Below are 21273 nucleotides of genomic sequence, written 5' to 3'. Positions count from 1 at the left end.
AGCTAACAAGGAAAATCGAAAAACACCATGTGTCGCCAGGTTATCAAAATACGGTATTTGCAAGATCTCAGGAACGGCTAGAAGGATCAAGTTAGAACTTGCTGGGAGTTTTTGGGGACATGTGAATCTAGGATTCTGACAAAAAGAGAAGGTGGCTAAAATTGTTTCCGATTTGTTTGTAAGTTTTGGACGCTAGAAGCCCCTAAAGGGACCAGAATTTATTATGGCGAAGCAATGATATAGCTCGAAAGACAGTATGCGCACAGTGGTTATCAAAATAGCATATTACCATTATTTTGGTACGGCTTGGGAATAAATTTGAATTTTTCAGAGAGTATGGAAAAGTCAATTAGACTTCAAATTTTGACTTGGAAGAGGCGGCTGGAGATAAATCCAGAGACGATAGATGTATCCAGGCTATAAAAAAAGGCGTGTCTACAATATCTGAAAAGTTAATTGAGGAATCAAGTCGGATCTTTTAGAGCATTGGGATGAGGGAAAATCATTCCAAATTTTGTGCATATGGGAGAGGATAAAGGGACCGAAGAATTTGTTGCCTTCGATCAAACTAAAAACAATTGCACTATAAGCCTCTTTGGAACTTAAAATCTGTTTACGATCTAGTTGTGACATAAGTCAGATTCATAAAAATGTTGTTCTCGATTCTTCTAAAACATTTTGCACAATGAGCTTTTGTGGGACTTCGAATTTATGCACAAAGAAGTTGAAAGAGGAATCAAAAGACAATATGTGAACCAAGTTTACCAAAATAGCGTTCTCGCAGTATCTTGTGAAGGGTTTGGGGTTTGAATTAAAAACTTCAGAGAGTATTGGGGCTGCAAATGGGGACCTAATATATTTTTTTTCTTGTGAAATGACAGATAGAGACCCAATTTTTTTTAATCCCCTGAAAAAGACATAAAATTTGAGGAGGAGGAGGTTAAGGGTGTTTTAAAATGCTTCCTTGTTGCAGCGATGAAAATTGTTTCTGAAATGTTGGTCTACCTGGAAAAGGGACTATTTCATCTCAAGGCTCGTAACTTATATCTTTGTGTGCCCTATAAACTGAACAAACTTTTAAAACAATTTTATTTGCCTAAAAATGGTCTGAAAAAGTTTCCGCTTACGAACCATTGTATTGTTCTTCAAGACTTCCGGTCATGCCATTGGAGATGACTAAAATATTCGTAACGCCTAAAAATAAGGTCAAAAATTTTGTGTCACCGACCGGTTTGAAAATCATACTTATAAGATTCCGTAAGTAGATTCATATGACTGACTCTAGCTTACTAGGCAAATGAAACCAAAGAGGGAAAAATATTTAGGGGGGTATGGCTTTTAATAATGCTAGATACCCCTAAATAGGCCAAATAATTTTTTTTTCTAATCGTCTTGAAAATGTCAGTAGAAGTCATTTGGGCCAATAGAACCTTAATAAGGAAATAATTTTTTGGTAAAACCTTCGGTTCTAACTAGTTGTTACGTAAATAATTCCTTTCTTTTTCGCTAATCCGCTTAATAATTAAAGGGCACGTAAACTAGACAAGGTGAAGGGAACCTCGATCAAAACAGAAACAAATCTGGCTACCGCCCCTCCCCCCCCCCTTTGCTCTCTCTTTTTTAAGAGAATAAAACATAACTGTTCTTGTGAATTATCCTAAAATACATTTATTAAAACTAACTAAAAGTTACATAAAAAAAGAACATGGAAAGGCTTTTAATATAATGTAGATGAAGATAAGTATTTTTGTATGCCTAAAAGATGGGGCTAGGATGTCATTAGTCCTATAGATGACCAAAAATTATGCAGATCTTCAATCTTATTTATTAACACTTTTTCCGTATCCAGCCTGAATTTTATAGCCAAATTTATTCCACAAAACTATGGCTGATTGAACATTTGTACAAAATGGTCTAATTTTATCTAAGTTCAAAATTCAAATTTGGCAGCAGCAATCTGAAAAAAAAAAAAAAACGTTACAGTTATTCCTATAGTAACCCATAATAAAACTATCTCAACGAAATATAAACAGAAATAGTTTCCAAAACTTTTGCTTACCAAAAAATTGAAGTGCCAGACTAAAAACTAAAACGAGCTGAAATAAAAACATATGGTAAGTCAAACTTAATACAAACGGAAACAAAAATGAAATAATGAGATAAAATAAAAAAATAATATGTACTACAATGGATGAATAGATAAAAACCAAAACAATCAGAAATGAAATAATTTCCTTGACCTTTCTCGGCAATTGAACAAGATTACTGTTGTTATGTCGAAATTATTTTGGTTTTATGCCTTCCTTTCTGTGGAAGCATTGCTGGTTCTGGCATCTTTTGCATCCAGGCCAAAACACTGATTAGCACCCCCTCCCTTGTTTCCTAAAATTTTCATTCTAAATTCGTACAAAATTTTCATTTATTAAAACACGGTCCTATTTGTTTAAATCCGTTTTTCTTACTTTAGCCTCTGCAAAATTACCTCTTCCCAACTGATCCCATCTAATTCTTTGCGTTCTATGCTCATTAATGTTAAATTATTAGGCTCTCATGGCCCACAGTCGACTCGGCTTTGGTCAGTAATTGATCTGACCTTCCTTAATAATCAACGTAAATGCTGACCCTCCCAGCACGGAAGAAGTGACGAAAGCGGTGAAAAAGCTATATCGAAAAGCGGTGAAAATGGGCTTGCTTCTGGAGTCGATAGAATCACAGAACATTATCAAACAGTTCGTGGTAGCGAACTGTAGTAAGGAGCGACCCGGCTCAATAGTAACCAAAAGTCTAAAAAATGGAATTTTGGTACCAATAGCTACATCAAAAGAATCGCATTTTAATGCTCATTTTAAATATATAAGTTTCATCAAGTTTAGTTTTACCCATCAAAAGTTACGAGCCTGAGAAAATTTGCGTTATTTTAGAAAATAGGGGGAAACACCCCCTAAAAGTCATAGAATCTTAACGAAAAACACACCATCAGATTCAGCGTATCAGAGAACCCTACTGTAGAAGTTTCAAGCTCCCATCTACAAAAATGTGGAATGTTATATTTTTTGCCAGAAGGCAGATCACGGATGCGTCTTTATTTGTTTTTTTTTTCCAGGAGTCATCGTATCGACCCAGTTGTCCTAGAATGTTGCAAGAGGGCTCATTCTAACGGAAATGAAAAGTTCTAGTGCCCTTTTTAAGTGACCAAAAAAACTGGAGGGTATCTAGGCCCCCTCCCATACTCATTTTTTCCCAAAGTCAACGGATCAAAATTTTGAGATAGCCATTTTATTCAACATAGTCGAAAATCATAATAACTATGTATTTGGGGATACTAACTGACCTACTAACTGACCTGTCAGTCATCACAAAAAAAAGAACAGCAAAAGAAGGAAAAGGAAAACACAATGATTTAAAAATAGTCAGGTAAATCAACAAAATCAAATCACAAAGGAATTCAGATGTCAAATAAATAAAACAAATAGGCTACAAGCACAGAGGGGAGCCCTCAGTCAATATAAATTAAGCAAGCAATATAAATCAAAAGCAGGCGCAGAGCTAAAGTTCAAAGCAGGGGCAAAGGGAGGTTAATAAACACTTTCAAGCAATTTGGTAGACGCAGGAATCTGGGAAAATTTGCATAAGGCACAATATCAGTCAAAGCCAGCCAAAGGCCAGAAATGCACAACAAAACGAGTGTACTGGCGTCAGAGACCCCAAGGGTAGAGCCCCTTGGTATTTAATCAACAAACCGTGGCACAGAGCTATCCCTACTTGGGAAATAGCAATTTTGAATATAACTGGTTTATTTCAATTTCAAATCGTCTTTTCTTCCCTAGTCTCCTAAACAACGCTTGTCATTATGGTTAACCTAACATCACTTCTCGATTGTTTTCTGGATTGTACGGGAGTACTAAAGGTTCATTTCGAAGCAATGCAGACATAAGTTACGAGCAAATTGTGAAATTTAAAAATGCAATTGATCTTTGCCACAATTTCCTCTGAAATGGCTTGCTTGACAGATAAATTTATATGCTTAATGCAATTTAGAACTTTGAAATACAGCCTTCTCTTTAATTTTCACCCAAATTTGTAGGTCAGAAACATTCCACATAGACACGTGTCAATATCACCTGGGGATTTCGAGTCAAGGGTTAATTACATCATTAGAAATAACTGGTGTCTTACTTCAAGGACTGAAAAATCCATTAAAAATATTGAAGCTATATAAATGTATGTCTTATGTGTAGATTATTATGGGGAGAAATCTTTTTCCAATCGAAACAATGAGACCTATTCTTGAACCAGTTCTAACATTGATATCGAAAATTTGCAACTGATTTTTTTTTTTTAGAATTGAGAATGCTACAACCGAATTGAGATTGTCACACCCGAAAATCTATTCGCAGTTTAAATTCTAAAACCCTTACTGGGCAAGATAGTGATGTTGGTTGTCCAATTACATGGAAAAATCATAATTTTCTCAGATTCTTATGTGCGCCATATCCATAATCTATTCCAAGAAAATATTAGAATAGAAACAAAACTTCCGAACAGTATACAAGAAGTTTCCATACATTGATGAGGACCATTGAAGCAATGTCAGTGACAACTGGATCCTAGTACACGGATTTTAAGCAAGAATCCAGAATGTCAATGCCGAAGGCTGAAAGATTTCGGTCATAGACTCGGAGATTTTAAGATCGCCCACAACCCTCTTTTCGAAAACCCTAAATCCCGCCACCCTCTTATAAACCGAAACTCTTTGAAATCAGCATTAAGAAGTGAAATGTTACTTTATCCTGCTCTTAGGGTTTATGGGGGGAAATTCCCCATCCTCACTGGTGAAATTGTTCCCCGTTTTGAATTTTAAGTCGTTCCATGCTCATATTTGAAAGAGAAATTAATTCGATTGCACATATGAGGCTTATATTGTAATACAGACGACCAAAGTCTAATGAAATTAAGTACATATTTGATTAATGTAGGACATGTCTCGTCTTGTTGAAGGTGGTCAGGCGAAGATTTTATCTGTATTATTGGGACCGGAGTTGGATCCTTTGAACCCAAGCCACATCCATCACATTCCCTATACGCTGCCCCGCCCACAACCCCAAATACATTCATCAAAACACTTTTTGTAGGTTTTCAGAAATTGTTTTCCATTTTAAATAAAGTTAATATTTACGTTTTGTAAGCTTACTGCCAGAAATAACCTGAGGATGATACTATAAGATACAAGTCCAAAATCGAAACACCCAAAATAGCAGTTTTGATTTTCATCAAATTTGGTATTTGAATTTTTAAGAATGTCTATTGGAAATCTGTAGCAAATATAGTAATATAAGTCCAAAATGGATACAAATTAAGGGTATATTTGCAAAGTGTTTATTTTAACAAGGTTTTGTGTATACTCCAGAGGCAAGGACTGAAACATATTTCCTCAGTTGATGGTTGATTTTCTCCGAAGTAAAAAAAAAACAACAACAACAAAGACTCTTCCTACTGCTCACCTTTACCACAACTACCTACTCATACGCCAAATATTCTACTATCGTTACCGAACTCCCAACCTGAACCTTCCGATAAAAATTATTTCGCTACGGCTGGTCTGACCATCAGATTTTCTGTGACGACTGCTTCAGTCCTCTAATAATACTAAATTAAAAATCCTATCTCGATTCAGTTTCAAATAAAATACTATTTTAAAAATAAAACTATTTTTTTGTGAAAAGAAGTTGGGAGTGCGAGGGTGGGGGTGTTTGTGGGGATATGAGAAACCTACCGTTGCCGCTAAATAGGGGAGCTGGGGAGTTGAAGACCTCATTTTGTGCATCCAATGTTGCAATAGAATTACAAAGAGCACGAACCATAAATAAAACACACTGGTATCCAAGGAACATTTTATAGATTGAAATCCAGACTAAAAAGTATCATATTTACGTTTTGACAAGTTTTAAATTTTGTCTCGAATTTATACAATCCTAATAAGGGGGGGGGGTTAATGCCAGATATGCCTCTCACTCAATTAGACTATCTGTCTTGTTTTTTTTTTTTTACAATTAGCTATGGCTTGATGCCCACAAATATTCAATTTTAATTCTTTAAGGGTTTTCGACACCTTAAAAGACCACCCAATCTGGTCCATTGTGAAAGTTTTTAGTTTGTTTGACCAAACTATTTAGGATTGATCAAGCTGTCTTGCTATAACTTGTAGAGCTTGGATAAGCGATCTGAATGACTGACAGAAAACTATAAGCTTCCGAGAATCTTAGAAAAACCATTTAACTTTTCTCGTATTGTGTCAAAAGTGTGAGTAATGTTTTGGATTAAACGGAGTAGATTTTCCCTTTTATAGTTTAGGAAAGGGCAATCCCTAGAAATGTTCTTGCATACTTGCTTGAAAAACTCCAAAAATTACCTAAAAAAAGTCATTTGATCAATTTCACAGCTTTTTCAATTTCACTCAATTATCAAGAGCTAGATCTCATATTGCATTTGTGACGAGGTCAGAAGAGCCAAGAGCCAAGAGCTCATACAATATGAACTCTTGCAAAATTCTAAGAATCAATAGATTGATTTAAAAGGAAAATCAGAGGCTTAATGCCGGTCGGGTTTTAAAATAAGAGCTCTGAGACACGAGGTCCTTCAAAATATCAAAATTCATTAAAATCTGATCACCCAATTGTAAGTTAAAAATACCTAATTTTTTCTAATTTTTCCTCTCCCTTCAGCCCCCAAGATGGTCAAATCAGGGAAAACGACTTTATCAAGTCAATTTCTGCAGGTCCCTGACAAAACTACCAATTTTTATCGTCCTAGCACGTCCAGAAGCGCCGAACTCACCAAAGCTCTGGATCCCCCCTAACTCCCCCAAGATGGTCGAATCGAGAAAAAGACTATTTCTAATTTAGTTTGGTCTGGTCCTTGATATGCCTGCCAAATTTCATCGTCCTAGCATATCTGGAAGTGCCTAAACTAGCAAAACCGGGAAAGATCGACAGACTGACAGACCGACAAAATTTGCGATCGCTATATGTCACTTGGTAAGTATCAAGTGCCATAAAAACCGTTCCGACACACTTTCACTATCTTTTCAATCAAATTTCATAGTTAAACTAGAAATTCTCAATACCTTCCAATGATAACGAGTCCCCTGAGAGAACTCGCTAATGCACCCTTTGTCTCTGAGATGATCAGCCGAGGTTAAGGCTCGTAATATGACTTTTAATTTATTGAATCAAACAGTTCATGGTGACGACTGTAAGGAGCGACGTGGCTCAATACTAACCAAAACTCTGAAACCCGGAAGTTTGATACCAATAAATATATCAAGAGAATCAGCTTATTTTGCTGATTTCAAATATATCAGTCTTATTAAGTTTAGTCATAGTTATTCAAGGCTACCAGCCTCAGAACACTTTCCTGATTTTCATAAAAAGGGAAACCCCCTAAAAGACATAGAATTTTAAGAAAAATCTTAGCATCAGATTCAGAGTATCAGGAAACCTTACTGTAGAGGCTCCACGCTCCATCAGCAAAATGCGCGATGTTTTTATTTTTCAAACAGTTCGTGGTAACGAACTGTTGTAAGGAGCGACCCGGCTCAATAGTAACCAAAACTCAAAAAAATGGAATTTTGATACCAATAGCTACATCAAAAGAATCGCATTTCAATGCTAATTTTAAATGTATTAGTTTCATCAAGTTTAATCTTACCCACCAAAAGCTACGAGCCTGAGAAAATTTGCCTTATTTTAGAAAATAGGGGGGAACAACCCCTAAAATTCATAGAATCTTAACGAAAATCACACCATCAGATTCAGCGTATCAGAGTACACTATTGTAGAAGTTTCAAGCTCTTATTTACAAAAATGTGGAATTTTGTATTTTTTTGCCAGAAGGCGCTTTAAACTTCTACAGTAGGGTTCTCTGATACACTAAATCTGATGGTGTGATTTGCGTTAAGATTGTATGACTTTTAAGGGTAGTCCCCCCCCCCTGTTTTCTAAAATAAGACAAATTTTCTCATGCTCGTAACTTTTGATAGGTAATACTAAACTTGATGAAACTTATATATTTGAAATCAGCATTGAAATGCGATTCTTTTGATGTAACTATTGGTACCAATAGTCCGTTTTTTAAAGTTTTGGTTACTATTGAGCCGGGTCGCTCCTTACTACAGTTCGTTAGCACGAACTGTTTGATGTATTATAGGCACTAGACGTGCAAGCAACAGCAAAATTCTCCCAGATTGATGTTACACTGATCATGTATAAGAAGTAGAGATGACCTATTTCCTTCATGATAAGACTTCAAAGGTGGTATATTTGCATAAATTTTAATGAAGAAGCACAATAGACCACTATATTTGCGTTTTTACGTTAAAATTCGAGCTAGGATTAATTTAAAAACAATTATCTGGTCGAAGTAAAGAGCAAATTTAAAGCTTAAAAAGATCAACAGTTTTACATTTACTTAATGAATTATAGTTTTTCTCCAACCTATTGGGGGGGGGCAAATGCCCCTTCCCCCACGAAAAAAACGACGCCAATGGAAATTATACACTAGAAGAATTTGCCAGAATTCCTTGCTTTCTCTTTTCCGTCTCAATTTTACGCGTGGAGTTGTTAAGGGTAATTGTCAGGGGTAAATTTTCCCTGTGATTTAATTGACTAGAGGATATTTGCGTGGGGAGGGGGATTTCTCCGAAGAGATGGGGTCAGATTTCCTTGCATTATTTAAAAACGACCAAAAATTAAATAAAAAAAGTTTTTTCAACTCTAAGTAAGTAGTAACATTAAAACTTAAAATACACAGAAATTATTACGTATATGAAGAGGATTTCCACCCACCCCCTTCAACACCTCGCTATTTACGCTAAAGTTTGAATTTTATCCTAATTCTTTACAAACGACTGCTGAAACACAAGGGTCGTTTAATTAGTACAATAAGAAGCTTTTTCAAAAGTATTAAAAAACCTTGGCGTGAAGAGCGAGGTGTCGAAGAGGGGGAAAACTTAATGTTTTATTTAATCCTCTAAATGGTCCAAATTTTCCATCGTCCGATAGAATGAAAGAAATAAAACAAAAAGATAAGATAAAAAAATCTATAAGGCAATTTACATAAACGTAAAATATCAAAAAATTTGGAAGAGCTAATCCAAAAGAATGAAAAAGAATTTGGCTCTGAAAGAGTTTTAAATAAAAAGAACAAGTTTTTTCAACTGACAGTAAGGAGCAAAATTAAAACTTAAAACGAACAGAAATACTCAACATCTCACTCTTTACGCTAAAGTTTTTTAGCACTTTTAGAAAAGTTTCTAGCTGTTCTAATTAAATGACCCTTGTGTTTCGGGAGTCGTTCTTAAAGAATTGGGACAAAATTCAAACTCTAGCGTAAAGAGTGAGGTATTGAGAAGGAGGCAACACCCTTCATATATGTAATAATTTCTGTTCGTTTTAAGTTTTATTGTTGCTCCTTACGTTCAGATGAAAATACTTGCTTTTTTTTATTTATCTTCGGATCGTTTTTAAAATGATCCCAGGAAATCTGTCCTCGCCTCCACGGGGGAATACCTTCACCGCGGAAAAACCTTCTACCCATTTAAATCCGATGAAAATTTACCCTCGATAATTACCCTTAACATCTCCACGCGTAAAATTGAGACGGAAAAGAGAAAGAAAGCGATGTAAAAAACAATTTTACATAGGAATTCTTGCAAATTCCCCGTTGTATAATTTCCCCTGACAAGTTCACACCTTCGGAACTTCCCTCCTTATGGAAAAACCCCAGCATACAATTTGTACCCCCACCATGAAATGTATGGCTGTTTCCCAATAACAAATACTTTGCGTAAACAATGGGCAAATTTTATAACTCAAAGACCTTCCTCCTGGGGCTGTGGGGTAGGGGTTCATTTTATATCCAAAGGCATAGCTATTGGGTCTTTTAACTATGATAAACAAAATGACTATATAAGAATTTTGATCGGGAGATTTTTTGTGGGGGGGGGGGAGCGCAGGGGAGGGGGCCTAGTTGCCCTTCAATATTTTTGGTCCCTTAAAAAGGACAATAGAACTTTTAATTTCGGTTCGAATGAGCCCTCTCAAGATATTTTAGGACCACTGGGTTGATATGATCACACTTGGAAAAAAAAATATATATAACAAATAATCACGCATCCGTGATCTTATTTGTTCCAAAAATAAAAAATTCCACATTTTTTCAGATAGGAGCTTGAAACCTCTACAGTAAGGTCTTCTGATTCGCGGAATCTGAAGGTGTGATTTTCATTAGGATTCTATGACTTTTATGGGGCAATTCCTCCATTTTTCGAAAAGCAGGGATATTTTCTCAGGCTCGTAGCCGTTAATGAGTCAGACTAAACTTAATGAAACTTATATATTTGAAACCAGCATAATGAGCTGATTCTTTTTTTATATCTATCGGTATCAAAATTCTTTTTTTAGAGCTTCGGTTACAATTGAGTCAGGTCGCTCCTTACAGTGTACAAGTGTACAACTTTATAGTGTACAAGTTAAAAAATTATACATTTTGTTTACAACTTATTTTGGTGCAAGTTCAGTAAATGAATAAATAAATAAAAAACAACAAGCAGCTCGTTCTTTCTTGTTTTTCCAAAATTTTAAATGCTTACCTGGCATTCCTGCAAATCCAGGCTCTCCTCTTTCCCCCTTCAGGCCATCTACACCATCTCTTCCATCCACACCTAAAATTTCATGGAGTTTAGCAATGTCAACTTTATACTGACAATGGGTATGTGGAGGTAAATATGCGAGATATTAGGTCACGCTGAATACGGATGTTACTTAACACGATTTTCCGTATATCAAAGATGTTATTTTACAACGATTAAGGCCCACTCGCAATCAGATTTACTGGTACCGATTAAGCTAACGCTAACTTGAGCCAATCAGAGTTTTCAATGGAATATTCAGCCAATCAGAAAAACCTATGAAAAATCTCGATTGTCTCAAATTAGTCCTTGCTGAATATCGGCATTAGTAATGTCACATTGTGAATGGGCCTTTGAGAATAAAATACGCTTGATCACAATTATGTATGTACATAGAATGATTATCGCGTACGATTATTTTTTCTTGATATTCTTGATAGTGGCCTTCTTTTCCAAGTAATTATGACGTCGTTGGCATGAAAAACTTTTTTTTTTAAATTAAGACCCTAAACGAATCTTCTAACTCTTGACCTATCTAAATCGTGTTTTTTCAACGGAAAACGATAATATACTAATTTTCAGAAAAATTATAGCACCATTTTCGGGGAAAAATTACAGATAAATAAATTAATATACATATACACATTTTATGTTCGTTCAATTATACAGTCTCACAGACATGTTTCCTGGTGACTCATGTCGCCCCAACTCTGTCAGGGATAAAATTACACTTTCGTTTGAAAGTGGGTAAAGCATTTACTAGCATTGATGGAACTGGCTACCTCATCAAAATCCTTCTACGGTCACTAGGGGACTTGCAAGATCATCGCTAGAGGTTGTAGGAATTGTAAATGTGATGTTTGGACTAAACATTTCAAGACTAGGTTCTGCACGAACACATAGCGAAAAATTAGATAAATATTAGGCATCCTTCTTCAAAGTCCCCATGGTCAGAGATATAAAGAAGGGAAAAATAAGAAGTTACAAAATGAATAAAAATTCATCCACCGTCCATATAGTAAAATCTTAAGTGACCATGTCTTAAGTGGTAAATCATAAGTGGGAATATGTATGGTGAGGATTTTATCCCCGACGGAAAAAAAATCAACCCTAGCTAGTGTACCTATTTTAATAAAGACAACAAAAATGTTTCAATATTGTTATAAAAATATCGCAAACTACTGCAACAGAGGCACACACTTCTTGCAACCTAAGTTTGTTGGCGGACGTACAATTTATCTGTGTCTATAATTCGTATATGTTTTTCCTTTTTATTATTAAGTATTCTTATAACACTGTCTTTCTATTTACTATTATAGTACCAATAACATATATAATGACGGTAAAAACTTCAAATAATATATTAATTAAATATAAAGTCCTAATTAAAAGTATTTATCCGTTATTAGATATATTACTCCATTTTAGTTCTTTCTGAATCACTGGCAGATATTCAATTACAAAGTAATTATAAAACACTTAAAGTAAAAATCCAAGGATAATCTATCAAATTATGCAAATTGAAAAATCTAGATGAAAGAGCGAAAAAGAGACTATCATGTTACAGCAAAGAAAACCACAACAATCTTAAGGCAGTGCTTCAGCATAATAAATAAATAAATGTAAATCTAGCCGTCGAAAGATTGCATCTGTATTAAGAAACACGGCATAAGGGTGAAAATAGTCCTTGTGTTTTGAAGAATCTCTTCGGCATCGAAGAACCAAAATAGTGATCATATAGAACTTGACGACTTTTAAATTTTCTTTTTCTTGTTTTGAATTAACAGAGTTCCTGTGCTGTGAGGTGGTTTGAGGTCTTTGCTCTGTCACCACATTCCTCCCCCATCCCTATTCCCCGATGTAAATCCCTGCATGGACGGCCTAATAGTGGCATGGTACGGACCTTTCAGGAGTTTGGCTATCCAGAACCTTTGACTACAAAAAGTGCAGACGGGTGACTTTGAGGAGTGGCATCTCTCGAGGAAATTTACCCTAGTAAACGACGCAGCATTGCACAACTTGATTAATTGATAAATATTCCTGGTTTTGGTAGGCATTTTTAGTCTAAATAACCTCTTCAAAGCTATTTTGTTTATAATGGATTGCCTCTCCATTGTAGTATTATATTTGCAGGTGTGAATATACAGTCAGTCTAAGCTACACTGAGGCTTGAGTTTTCTTGTGCAGGAGGTCGACTCGTAATGATAAAATAGCATCACCAACTGCAGAAAACCATCTTTTATATGGTGAATCAGATTGGTTCAAGCATGCAAATCTGCGGTTCCATCCAATTCGGAAGTTCCGAGGACTTCTTGCAATCGGCTTCTAGGCTGGATTAAGCGCTTTGTGTAGACTTGAGAAGAAGTTATTAATCCATTGCTTTTCTTGAGGACATAATAATTTCAGTGATTTAAATAAGTCACTGAAATGAGCAAAAGTAGTGACACTGATAAATTTCATTAATACCTGCGGCTACAGGAACAAACAGACACGATCTCAGGTAGAAATATGATATTTTTTATTAGGAGACTTTAATACCCAGGTTTGTACAGATAGGAAAAAATTGTATCACAGTTTTGGCAAATTTGCCATAGGGAATGGAATTAGCAGTGATAATAAACTGCCACAGTTTTGTATGAACAGTAATCTAAAACGGCCCATAATTTAACATGGTACTCGTATGATGATAAGACAACCAACCTTACAGATAATGTTATTTTAAGTCGAGGACTGGCAGGATCGATACATAGGAGTGCTGTTATTGATGTTAAAAGTAAAAATCACCGTAGTGTTTACGGTTAATTTAAGGCTGAAATTTAAGAAGGATAACTACCTTCCAATTCAATGGTAGTGCGGTCGATTGCTGCTCTGCTTAAGAATTGGGGACTTAAGGTTCGATGCAAGTAATTTCGAAAACCACACTGTCTTTCCATGACGATAAATAAAAATTCAAACAGGGTTAAATCTTTTTATTTATCCCTATTCGAACTTTTATTTATGGTTAAGGATCAATCCCCTTGGTCACTAAGTTGAGCGACAGGCTTACTTCCTGTCGTAACCACAGACCACCGCCCACTTGAAACCATCCTACGAAATCCACTTCAAAAAGCACCTGCCAGAGCTCAACGAATGATGGTTCAGATTCATCCCTATGACCTAGAGTTCAGTTACAGACCAGAGACAGAAATCGTAGTCGCAGACACTTTATTAAGGCTGCACTTACCTGACATCGACAAGAAGCTCCATAGAAAAATCGAGGTGTATGTCTACCAGATTGCACGCGTACTTCCTGTTAGCGATGCAAGACTTGAGGAAATACGACTTCATACCAAGGAAGATGAGCACCTGATTCATCTCAGAGAAGCCATACAAGGCGGTTGGCCCAACACCAGAAAGCAATGTGCTACAGATCTCTTTGCATACTGGAACCTTCAACACGAGCTGTCATACATGAATGGTATCATATTGTAACGCGAAAGGATGGTTATCCCAAGGAAGATGCGACCCCAAATCCTCAAGCAACTTCACGTCTCCCACCTTGGTATGGAAAAGACAAAGCAACGTGCCAGGATGCTCGTCTACTGGCCAAAGATGAATGGTGATATTGAAACGCTAATCACAAACTGTCCCACTTGCCAAAAACATAGCCGTAACAACCAGAAAGAGCCTCTCATGATCTCCCAGATTCCCTTAGTACCATGGCAGCAGGTAGCCTCAGACATATTTGATTGGAATGAAGCGAAATATCTTATAACAGTTGATTACCACAGCTGCTTCTTTGAAGTCGACCTGTTGAAAAACTTGACATCCAAAGAAGTCATCAGTAAACTAAAAGCACATTTTGCTCGACATGGGATCCCCCACACCATCGTCTCAGACAACGGAACACAATACTCATCTGCAGAGTTTGAATGGTTCGTCAAAGAATGGGGCATAAGGCACAAGACCTCCAGCCCTATCTACCCGTAGTCCAATGGACTGGTAGAAAAGGCTTTCCAAACTTGTAAGGACATCTTCACCAAGGCATGTGAAGGCGGAGATGACCCGTATCTGGGTCTACTGGAATACAGAAATATACCCGTAGACAACTACGCCGCCCCTGCACAACTGCTAATGAGCCGCCAACTACGCTCCACCTTACCCTGCACAGAAAAGCACCTGCGGAAGCAGGTGGTTCCAACTAAAAAGTACCTGCTGAAGCGGGAAGAGGCCCAGTTAAGACAGAAGCGATACTTTGACAAACATGCCAAGTCTAGAGCTGCACTCCACTCGGGGGACACAGTGACCTACCAGAAACAAACTGATAGCCAGTGGAGCACCGCCAGCATCATAGCACCAGCAGCACGCCCTAGATCGTACCATATCGAAACCGAAGCTGGAACAATTCTACAGAGGAATCGGAAACACATATCAAATGCACAGCCATCGACACAAGTACAGAACAGACGTAGTCCAGGAAAATGCACTGTAAGCGATGCAGTTACTCCTACTGTGATCCCCCCAGCGTTGGACCTAACTCGTGCAGACGAAACACTGTTTACTGCATCATCAGACATTCCCTCACTTGACAGAACAGCCCTACTCCGTACTACCAGTACCCAAGCCCACCCAAGGAGGGAGTACCAGTGGTTATGCCAGTAACTAAATCAAGGTACGGGAGGCAGAGTAAGCCACCAATCAAACTGAACTTGTGAACTTACCAACAAAATCTCAAAAGAAGAGAAGTTGAAGTCTGTGCATAGTGTATATAATACCCGGTGAGAAGTGAGCCAAGCACCTTCTCTCTAGTGTGTGTTAAGTCAGTGCTATATAAGGAATTCTCTAGTTTGTTTTGTGTCCGTACAAAGTGAAGAGAAGCGAGCCTAGCGCCTTCTCTTGGAGACGTTAGTAATAGTACTAACAGTTGGGTCTCCACTGCGAGTAAGAGATAAGAATCTATAGCTATAGATGGCATGACTGTACAATAAATGAGCTAAATAAAAAGATTTTAAATTATAAAAAATGGCGGAAAATATCGATTACCAAAGGATAAAAAGAGATCTGGCAGAAGTTTTTAAAACTGATTCGATGACTAAGAATAGACTTATTATATGCTTTTCTCTAGTAGTGACTTGCTAGGCTATAAAATAGAAATACTTCAGAGCAGGATCATTTTTTCCCTGAGGATTAGCCTAGCAAAACAATTCATCTTACCTTAATCCATCTGAGAGCTTAAAGGCCTTCCAGACCTCTAGTGCTGTTGGGTTTATGACTGCACTGCTTCTTCTCCCACTCCTTGTCAAGTTGGTTTTCAAAGGACTGGATGGAGAGAGTAGCCTACTGACAGTTTATTCCAGTGGTTTTTGACTCTTCTTGAAAAGAATGACTGGGGGATTCTTGATTGGGAGCTTGATATGAGGTTGATGTAAGACTTCTTGTTCATTTTGTTGCTTGTCTCTGTACATTTTTGATGAGCCTCACATCTTGTTGATAAACAAGACCAGCAAGACACATGTCAAAATTGAGGTGGGGTCTGACAAAAGCTTTATTTAGCCTAGTTTTATAAATATAGGTACCTGTCTGCTATTAACTGTCCATTTTAATAATCCAAGACCAGGGCTTGCATTGGGAAACATCCTGCTGAACATGGCCATGAAATTTAAACTTATCCTCAATGATGACACCAAGATCCCTTTCTTCTGTTCTGCTCTCTAATTGCTCTTTTACTTTTGCTTTGGGGTTATAAATTGTGCAGTTAGCCATTGGGTTATTAGGTCCAAAGTATAATGTCAAGCATTTGCCTATGTTGAATTGGAGAAGCCAGTCTTGGGCCCAATCTTGTTGCTCATCTATGTCATGCTGGTTGCTTTGGGGGTATTCAATACCAAAGAGTTTTGGATCATCAGAAAACAATTGCTTGTCATTGTTTATATGGTTGAATATTTCATTGATGTACAGCAGAAAAACAGTTGGACCCAGTACATTACCCTGTGGTACTCTGTTCATTACTTTGGCCTTGTCATAGTATATTGACTGGTCACCTGTAGCAAATAAGCAAACTTTCTGCTTGTGATTTGTAAGAAATTTCATTAGCCAGTCTAGAACAGCCTGATTAATGCCAACAGTGGAAATTTTTGAGTGCAGTTGACTGTGAGAACCTTGTCAAATGCCTTGGTAAAGTCCAAAAACAGCAGGGCAACTGGATAGATCTGTGATTTCTTTGTATAACCCCAGAAAGTTTGTTTCAATTAATTTCCCTTACTGGAAGCCATGCTGCTTAGGTGAGAAGATCTTGTTGGTGGCCAAATACTTAAGGATTAAATCATTGACTATGCACTTGAATATTTTGACAACAACTGAGGTTAGGCTGATAATTTTAAGTTCACCTTAGGTAAGACATTTAGAGTCTAGTTCATACCCTCTTCTGAAATACACAACATAACACCAATCTACTGGGTATCAGTGCAGAGTAGGGAGTCAAGGAAGAAACCTCATCAAATTTTAAAAGCAACTTAAAAAAAACCTTGGATTCTTATGTAGGCCCTATGTCATTACTAATAGCACTATACTACACCCCCAACCCCAATAGTGTATGCATCTATATCACAAATTGTATGATAGATAAGATAAGTGTATTTTAAAGCCAAATATATAGCCATAAACAAAAGGCATAAATAGCATAAGTTTTGGTCAGCAATCATCATAAAACACTTTAATGAAACACTACATTAACCTAATAATAGTACTTAATACTTAAAAATACAGTCATTGAGAAGAACACTCAACACATAAATAAAACATTACATTTACTTTATACTGGATTGTTTTATTTATATGGTTTTCATTTAACAAAATTTCCAGTTACTTTGCTATTCTACAAATAAACAGAAGCAATGTACTATGTAAGACACCTGGAAGTATCAACTCATTATTTCCAAATATCCCTTTCCTGATTGTAGAGAGCCCCTGGCACTAGTTTAAGCAATGCACTAAATAATCCTCTTTAACTCTGCAAAGCAGGCAAGTATATCTGTCTTCATTGGAACATCTTTCTTTAGAATATCTTTTAAATTTTGCACTAATTGGCTGGCAGTTAGTCCTGAGCTGCATCCACACTGTCAAATATCAAGCTGGTAAATTCAGTTTAAGGTTGAACTCCTGCCCATAAACCACTTTATCATCATTATAAAATTTTAATGTTTCTAATTTTTTATCTCCTCACTCCATTTTTTAATCATTTGATTCTCTAGTACTATCTTAATCTTATTCTCCCAATTTGTATTTATGTCTATTGGTCCTCTACACTCATTCCAAACAAAAGAAAACCCTGTTTTGTCAAAAATGTCTTATTTTTATTGGCCATGATCTTTTTTTCCCCTGTGAGAGGAAATCTTCATAAGCTGCCTGAAGCAACCTGTCACTTAGAAACTGGACAACTATCAACCAAAACTTAATAATTGAGACTAGTCTTTAATTTTTAGTGGCTATATACCTAGTTTGCCGTTTAAAAACTGGGAATGAGTTGTTATATGCAGCCCAAACAATCTCTTAAAGTACCCTAATTGAATACTCTTTACCTGAGCTGCTTTCTCATGCCCCCAAATCTCTGCAATGTAGAATGGGCATTATTCTTGATAAAAGACCCTTTTTTGTAACAATAGGTTTTTTATTCTCATTACATAGAAGTGTACACACCTGTTGGTTAATTAGTTTTCCAACATTTCAAAGCAGAAATAAAAAAATAAAGACTTTTTCAAAACCAAACAGTTGGTTGATACTAGACCTTGGTTGGTTGATATAAACCTTTGGTTTGTTTTGTTTTGGAGCTCACCTGGGTACTCTAATGTTGATTTCATAATATTGATGCAACTCAGTCCCTTCATGAAAAAGTGGATGAAAAATAGCCTCACTCCTCTCTCTCTCTCTCATGTCTCTTAGCTCTGTTCTTGAGAATGTCAGCATAAGTGATGAAGTATACAAGATGTATAGTTTCTGATTGCAAAAATGTCAATAAATTTTATGACATACTAAAAACCTTTACTACCAGTAGCCACAGCTGCAACAAAACTGTATCTCTCAATAGCAGATAGCAAACAAAAAGCTTTGCCTGAACATTTAGAATCTGAATCAGGATGTTCTTGAATTTCCCTCATAGTCTTACAGATACTAATGAGCATCTCTTTAAATAAAATGATTGCTTTTAAGTGCTCTGCCCATCAAGTCTCATAAAATTTGTTCAGCCTTACACTTTTTGTCCTGGTGATAAGATTACTTGCTTGAACAAATTGTTTGAAAATTGCAGAGCATTTAGGTGAAGTTCTAGAGAAATTAATTAGTTCTTTCAATGTTCCTAGAAACTTTCTTATAACAGGCATGTTCCACAAATGACACACAGCTAAGTCTAAGGAGTGACTTGCATATGGGAAAAATTTCACATAGTATAACAGGCCAACATTGAAACCAGCCACTCATAAATGAAGCTCCATCATAACCATATCTCCTTAAGTATATTAATTGCTTCCCATTCTAACTAAGGTTGTATCAACCAACCAAGGTCTGCTATCAACCAACTGTTTGTTTTTGAGAAAGTATATACTTTTTTATGTCTGTTTTTAAATGATTGATGACTAAGTAATAAAAAGGGGTGTAGACTTGCATATAAACTCTGAAAAAGGACATGAATGATTTGTATGAAGTTCAACAACCTTAGGAGCCTGAGGTCATAACAGCATTTGGCTTACTTGGCAGCAGCCTACCATTCTTTCCAACTGTATTTTCACAAAACAAACTTCTCATGTGGAGATCATTGCAACTTACCTACTTGTTGTTCATGCATTACTCTATATTAATGGGATTAAGATCCATATTGAATTTCGTTAGCCTTCAAGACAGTATTGTTTTAAATTTTACTTTATAAAGTAAATAAATCATTCAGTTTTTATCCTCATCACAACAAGATTTACAGCATACATTATCCTTTTGTATTACTTAAGATCTATAAGAATGTTGACCCTACCAGGCAAGTTTCCAATTTTAATTTTTTTTTTTTGGAGGGGGGTGTGTCTAATTTATCCCCCCTGGATTTACTCCTGCTGTCACCATCCTGGCTGTGTGGTAAGGGCTCTGACCCAGGAGGGGGGGGGTGTCACTGTGAAGCCTGGATAAGAAAATGGTAAAGGGGGTCTTCTGGTGTGTAGGTTTCAAGGAATAAGAATCTAGTGCTGTAACATTTGTGGCACACACTGCTCATCCCTAATTTCTAGAAGATCTCTTCTCAAAGAGCGCTATAGTCTCTCAACACACTTGGTATATATGTTCATATTCTCTAAGCCAACAAACCCTTTCAGAAGAAGATCCTGGAATATACCACCTATTAAATTCTTAATATTGACTTAATCTCTTGGCCATTCACATCACCCACTAAAACGTAATCATGTTCCCTCATAGGATAAAAACCATCTCTGGGCTATGCGCTCCCTCCTGAAGATTTACACAATCACCTTCCAAATTATTTAGGTAATCAGGCCATGAATCAGCTTCCGGAACAACCTGGTTATTAACATTTCCCTTTCCACTATCATTCTTTATATAGCCCCAAAACTTTTTAAAATCTTTATTTCTAAAATCATCAGCAATGTCCAGTTTCTTCTTATTCTCATAGTCTTTTTTTTATTATTAAACTTTTATATTCTCTTCTTTTATCTTTATATTTAGCCTATCTCAGACTTTGATCTTCTGCGCTATCAAATTCATTCAAACAATTTAATAAATATTTTAGTTCTTCTTTCATTAACTTGCAATCCAAATCAAAATATCCCTCATTCTTTTTTAATTTTTTAGTTAGGCCACATGATTCTGCACAACTGCCCATTATTTCCTTTTGTACGTATACCTGAGCAATAAATCTATTGTAACCGATGTTAAAATGTTTCTTTTTCTTTAAGCCTAAGGTTGTCTTTTAGTTTACCATCAAAATAGGAAAGGTTGCAAACGATTTTCATCAGTCTTTCATTCGTGTTCGTAGTGTGAAGACCATTTATTCTGAAAAGGATAAGACTAATTGGACTGGTTTGACTGGATTTTATTATTCAATCTAGGTCGCATTGCAAAGTGAAATAGCTAACCGGTTTTGGCGCGCCCGGAGATTTACTGTTGACCTGTGCTCGGTTGCATGCTGCATTAAATCAATAAGGAAGTGGCTTCATTGCAATCATTATGGAAGTATCACAAAAGAACTTTGATGAAGCAGTGAATATTTTATGGGAAAAAACTTAATGTAATCTGTTCTCAAAAAGACATCAACAAGTCCATCCAGTTCCTTGAGGGGGAAATAGCTACGCTAAAAAAGGATGCCTCCGATAGAGATATAAAAATTGGGTAACTGGAAAAGGAGTCGGAGGATCAAAAATTAACGTGTGATCAACTGGAGAATCAGGTACTGGAAAGTGATGTCAAGGACCGCAAATTGAATTTGTTAATTCATGGCATGCCTATTGAGTGGCCGTCTCAAACAGTTGAAGAAAATGTGAAATTTCTTTTTATCTGTTACAATGGAGATAAGCGACCCCATTCAGATTGCGAAGTGCTACCGCATGCTCGGTGGTTCA

The 21273-nt window shown here is 36.5% G+C and overlaps 1 long non-coding RNA gene across 2 annotated transcripts; it reads right to left on the bottom strand.

The window, feature by feature from the left end:
* Positions 1–1075: 1075 nt before the first annotated feature.
* Positions 1076–20771, bottom strand: LOC136029235 (uncharacterized). Of its 2 annotated transcripts, none has more exons than XR_010618000.1 (3): positions 20634–20771; positions 10649–10720; positions 1076–1194 (listed from the first exon to the last, which is right to left on the bottom strand). It is a non-coding gene; the product is annotated as an uncharacterized LOC136029235 (long non-coding RNA). The 2 variants fall into 2 exon arrangements; XR_010617999.1 differs by lacking the exon at positions 1076–1194 and adding an exon at positions 1664–1957.
* Positions 20772–21273: the final 502 nt, after the last annotated feature.

This window comes from Artemia franciscana, chromosome 1, assembly GCF_032884065.1.
Source record: "Artemia franciscana chromosome 1, ASM3288406v1, whole genome shotgun sequence".
In the NCBI taxonomy this organism is placed as follows: domain Eukaryota; kingdom Metazoa; phylum Arthropoda; class Branchiopoda; order Anostraca; family Artemiidae; genus Artemia; species Artemia franciscana.
This window is presented reverse-complemented; position numbering and strand designations above follow the sequence as displayed.